The following is a 5,471-nucleotide window of genomic DNA, read 5'->3' as shown; positions in this document are numbered from 1 at the left end:
CCGGTGTCCTGCAGAGTTTAGCTCCAACCCTAATTAAACACACCTGAACCAGCTAATCAAGCTCTTACTAGGCATAGAAACTTCCAGTCAGGTGTGTTGAGGCAAGTTGGAGCTAAACTCTGCAGGACACCGGCCCAACAAGGATGTTGATCCAGGAACATGTTTTACTTGGTGAAATCACGGTCACCTGAGGTTCCTTTGCATTTATATATATATATATATATATATATATATATATATTTAAAGTATTTACAGCATTTGTCAAAGGATCCTCCTCAGTAAGACCCCTCATTACCATCAAAGAATGTGAACCCTCCAGCAAGTGACCTTTCGGGTAGAGCACCCTTCATAAAACCCTTTCGCTTTTGAGGATCTGAAGCACCCTCAATGCCATTGCGGCCTTTAAAACCACCTGACAGCTGGAGATCAAGAATAGAGGCCACGTTTTTATTTTAATGTACTGCTCGTCTATCACAAACGAGATTCATCTGTTCTTTGAGATGAATTATACACGCCATACCTGTTACGTTCCCTTTGTCTTAATTTAGAATAAGGAACAAAGTAGACAGGGTGTCTCTCTTGTCAGACAAATTGAGAAGGCAAAGATGAAAGATGTTAGATCTGTTTCCATCGCGAGTCTAGTGCTTGATGAATGTGTCTTTAGCTGTTTTCTTTCGCAACCTTATAGGAGAAACTTTACAGATCCCGGACGAGCCCCCATTTAAAATACTTACACATTATTTTCAAGAAAAACAGGATTCACATCAATACCACTGTGTTGATGAAGCTTTCCTAGAAATGTGTGTCCTTCACCATTGATGGCGTTTAAAAACATGAACTAACACTTCTAGTCATTGTTTTTCTAAATCATTCAGAGCTTAAAATTATCCTTTCAGTAATTGTGAGCATTCAATGTTCCCCCAATTCTCCAAACTGTTCAGATCACCTTAAGTACAATGGTTTTTCATCTCCCCGTGAGATGCGACGTTATGTCCTTGAAGTTTCTAATAGGATGCAATGTTGCAGATTACAGATTGTAGTTTTAGTGCAGGCTACATATGAAGATTAAAGAAGATTCGCCTCTGAGGATGCCTCCTGTTAAAACGTACAGATGGTTGTGTCTCCAAACTCTTGTGTTTACTTAAACATGGGCATTAGGATGAATGAGCCTCTTATGCTCTTCAGATACTGCAATGATACCCTACAAAACACAAACTGGAGATAGTTGGGTTTTGTTTCACAGCAGTTTAAGTTCTATCTTTGTGCTATTGAGTTTAAAATTAACATACATCAAACTTGCTATATCTGGGGGCTTCACGTTATTTTGGGGGCATTACTGTGGTCAATTTGGTATTTAGGATTTTTTTTTTTTTTTTTTTTTTTTGTGGTTTGGTTGCGCCTCCTCAGATCTCTTAAAATGTATCAAGAATATGGCTGGGTTATATTTCACTCCAATAATATTGAAGAAATCAAATATATTGTGCTTAATGAAAATGAAGCCTTGATGAGCAATAAGATTTGCATGACATTTAAGCACTCTTGCCCCTAATTCTCATTACCGTAATGAAAAAAACTTTAACATAATTATTTTATCATCATCGCAGTAGTTGCACTGCTGCTTTATGCAGATTTATGTATAAAACAACAAAGGTTTGTATAAAAAAATTCCATTAAAAATTATAATTGGAGAGAAAATGTCTGGACACATTATGGTAATTACAATTTTGTGGAAAAATGTGCTTAATTGCCATGAAAATAATGTAAAATAATGGTCCTGAAAGAGACTTCCTTTTTTATGAAGAATATAGTTAATTTACTTATCATTATTCATTATTTTATAAAATGTATTTTGGAGTGAAAATAGCCTGAAAGCTTCACCAATTACCGAAACATAATACCAAAATTACTCCAGTTTTTGTAGCTTGGTATTGGCATCTATGAGTACTCCTTGCATCGATCATTGGTGAACAAATAAGAAAAAGTTTTTAGCTCAAGAAATCCGTGATTGTTTTCCCGAAGTGAGACTATTCCCATTTTAAAACCAGACAAAAAATGTAGAACATAGTAACAAATGCAGAAACAATTATTGTTTTTCCTCCCATTGTTCTGTCTTCTTCATTTAAGAATATTCAGGCGCCACACGGTAGACAGTGGCAATTCATCATCTCATATGCGTTTGATGCAGCATCGAAAAGCATGTGGCTGCGAACATCAAGCACAGCATCTAGGACTGCACGTGGCAATGCAGCCAGGATTTATTCCCAAGATCTGCTCACAACGTGCTGAAAATCTGGACTGGAGTTCCGTTGGGTCTCAGTTCGACATCTGCACTGAGTGCATCAGCAATACTGTATATATAATGTAGGAGAAGAGGAAGAGTTTACTTTACTGTGGAAAAATGTGATGGGTACAGCTGAATAAAATTTATTCCAATGGATTTGATTGTCGAAATATTGGCTGTGCAAGCCTTTATTAATAAATTACTGAGGTAGAATGCTATTCACCACCTTTGCTCTTAAAGTCCTATGATAATACCAGGGTATTTTGACTTAATTATAACATTTTGTAGATGTGCCACTGTATATGGATATGTAAAATCATGATTTTTGACATTACCATGGTTTATTTTGTTTTATTGTGATATACATGGTGTTATAAGTATACCTTGTAAAAACTGTAGTATCATTTAGTACTATGGTATTAAAGTGAAAATAAAGTGACATGACATGGCCAAGTATGGTGACCCATACTCGGAATTAGTGCTCTGCATTTAACCCATCCTAAGTGCACACACACAGCAGTGAACACACACACACCGTGAACACACACCCGGAGCAGTGGGCAGCCATTTATGCTGTGGCGCCCGGGTAGCAGTTGGGGGTTCGGTGCCTTGCTCAAGGGCACCTCAGTCGTGGTATTGAAGGTGGGAGAGAGCGCTGTACATTCACTCCCCCCACCTACAATCCCTGCCAGTACGAGACTCGAACCCGCAACCTTTGGGTTACAAGTCCGACTCTCTAACCATTAGGCCACAACTTCCCTATTATCATTCTTTTGGATTAACTGAACCATTACCATGATTTTTGTTCAAGTACCATGGTAATACCATGCAACTTAATGCATTGTTTTTCCCTCTGGTTGTGTGTTTTTTTACCAAGTACCATGGTAATATCATGATATTTGTTAATGTACTATGCAAAATCAATTACCATAATATATACCAAAAGTACAAGATAACACCATGCTTTTTGGACATACAGTACCATTTTTCTATATATATGTGAAGTACCATTTAAAAATTATGGTATATGAATGTTTTCATCATTTGGTAACATTTTTTTTTTATCTAACTTCTATGATATCCTTATATCTTTGAATTGTCATCATATGTATTGCCACTGCGGTATTATTGTTTTTAAGGACCGTGGTAATTCCATGGTATTTGTTGATGTACCATGTAAAATCATTTATTTCAATAATATATATAAAGGTACATGGTATCACCATGTCTTTTGGAGTACTGTAATGAACTTTGTGAAGTATCAATGATACCAAGTATCATGGTAATACTATGATATTCTGTGAACTACCTTAAAATTGTCATGTAAATACCATAGATAATTAATATTCTGAATATGAAATGATCATGATATTACCATTACTCTATACCACAGTATTGTCATTAGTTGTCGACGTGCAAAAAGGCAACTTTGCATTATTTGACCATTTCATTTTTTTTAGATTCACTGCTAAAAATAGGATTGCTAGACCTAAAGGGACAAATCATTATGAGTTAGAAATATTCATGAAGTAAATATATGCAAATTCTAATCAGACATGCACTGTGATGGAGAGCTTATCTCAAGGACCACGTAGACAGAAATTACCCAAGTCTGTTGTCAATTTAGAGCAGACGTGATTTAAACCCACATGCGCCACTTCAAGTCAAGGCTGTTTGCTTGCGGAACACATTCTCTGTTCGGGACTTCACCATATGAGCGGGGAACGCCAGTGGAGTTAACTGGTTCAGAGTAATATTCTCTTCCATTTATCCCTTTGATATGTGAATTCTGAAAGACGACTGCCTCCTTTAATCAGTGGTAAATGCTTTAAACTTTCCTTTCCCACTGTTACTTAAGTTTTTTTTTCCAGAGAATTAAGAATGACAAGCAATTTCTCAGCATTTGAGGAGAAACCTCCATTGACGTCATCTCTCAGATTACAAATCCTAAAACGACAGGTTTACGAGGCCGGAGGACACCTGACATTTTTTTTATGAGGCCATGTATTCTGTAGAGGGAATCATTAGAGAATGTCTTAAATTATGTTTTCTTACAACGAAAATGCTGCCAAGCTCCAAAAACCACCATAAAAGAAGCTCTCATCATTTGGCCACCATATTCCAAAGCCATAATGTAACTTTGTGTGAGGAGAATAACAAAATTTATATACATATTCTCTAATAAGCATCCCAAAGGTTTTAAGTTTTATGCACATTTATTCACTTTTGGCCGCATTTAACTTACAGTACTCTCGTGGCAATTTGGCAAAAGTATTTTACATTTTGGCAAATTGTTGACAATCTCATTTATACAGTTTTGTACAATCTTTTTACAGTCCATTGAAGGTGAGGTTTTTGGGTAAGTTTTTTTTTTCTTAAAAATTTTACGTTTTTGTATGAATCAAATCATACAAATTCATACGAAGTCACCAATTTATAAAATACTTGCAAAAAATACTCCACATGGTGATACACCCAGAAATAATTCCCAAGATCTGTTTATAATGTGCTGAAAAAGCTATATAGCGTAGGAAAGTAGAAAATATTTGCTTTACGTTTTGAGAAATTGGCGGCAAAGTCATACGAAGTAGCCAATTTATAAAATACCTGTGTAAAAACCAGCCAGGATTTATTCCCGAGATCTGTTTACAACATGCTTAAAATGCTGTGTAGCAAAAAAACTTCAGTCCAAATTTATTTATGAAGTTCCATTTCCAAAATAGACTCATTGAAAAATGTGCTTCTACCTACATTTTTGCTCCAAAAACAGCTGAAATGAACACTAGTGGCAGTACACAAATTACATTGAAGGTAGCAGATTGTCCTAGAAATAAATAATGTTGGAAAAGAGTACTGCCGTGCAAAGGCAAAATACTGTAACTTCTATTTTTGTCGAAAATTAGTTATTGATATTTTTGAATTCTGCCGTGCAAAGGCAAAAGACCGTAACTTCGATTTTTGTCGAAAATTAGTTATTGATATTTTTGGGACATTCAAGACATCCTTTATCATGTATAAGTATCTTGAGTCAATTTCGTTGTTTTTCTGGAAAAAAATAATGGGTCGTCTCAACCGTAACTTCGAAAAGCCCCGGAGAAACCAAGGCAGAACACCGTAGAACACCAGTTATGGCTCTTTCCACGTTTTTTGGAACTCTCAAATTGAGTTACGGCGTTCTGCCTTTGTTTAG

Source organism: Sinocyclocheilus anshuiensis, unplaced genomic scaffold (assembly GCF_001515605.1).
Source record: "Sinocyclocheilus anshuiensis isolate Anshui unplaced genomic scaffold, SAMN03320099.WGS_v1.1 scaffold510, whole genome shotgun sequence".
NCBI lineage: Eukaryota > Metazoa > Chordata > Actinopteri > Cypriniformes > Cyprinidae > Sinocyclocheilus > Sinocyclocheilus anshuiensis.
Note: the sequence above shows the minus strand (reverse complement) of the source record.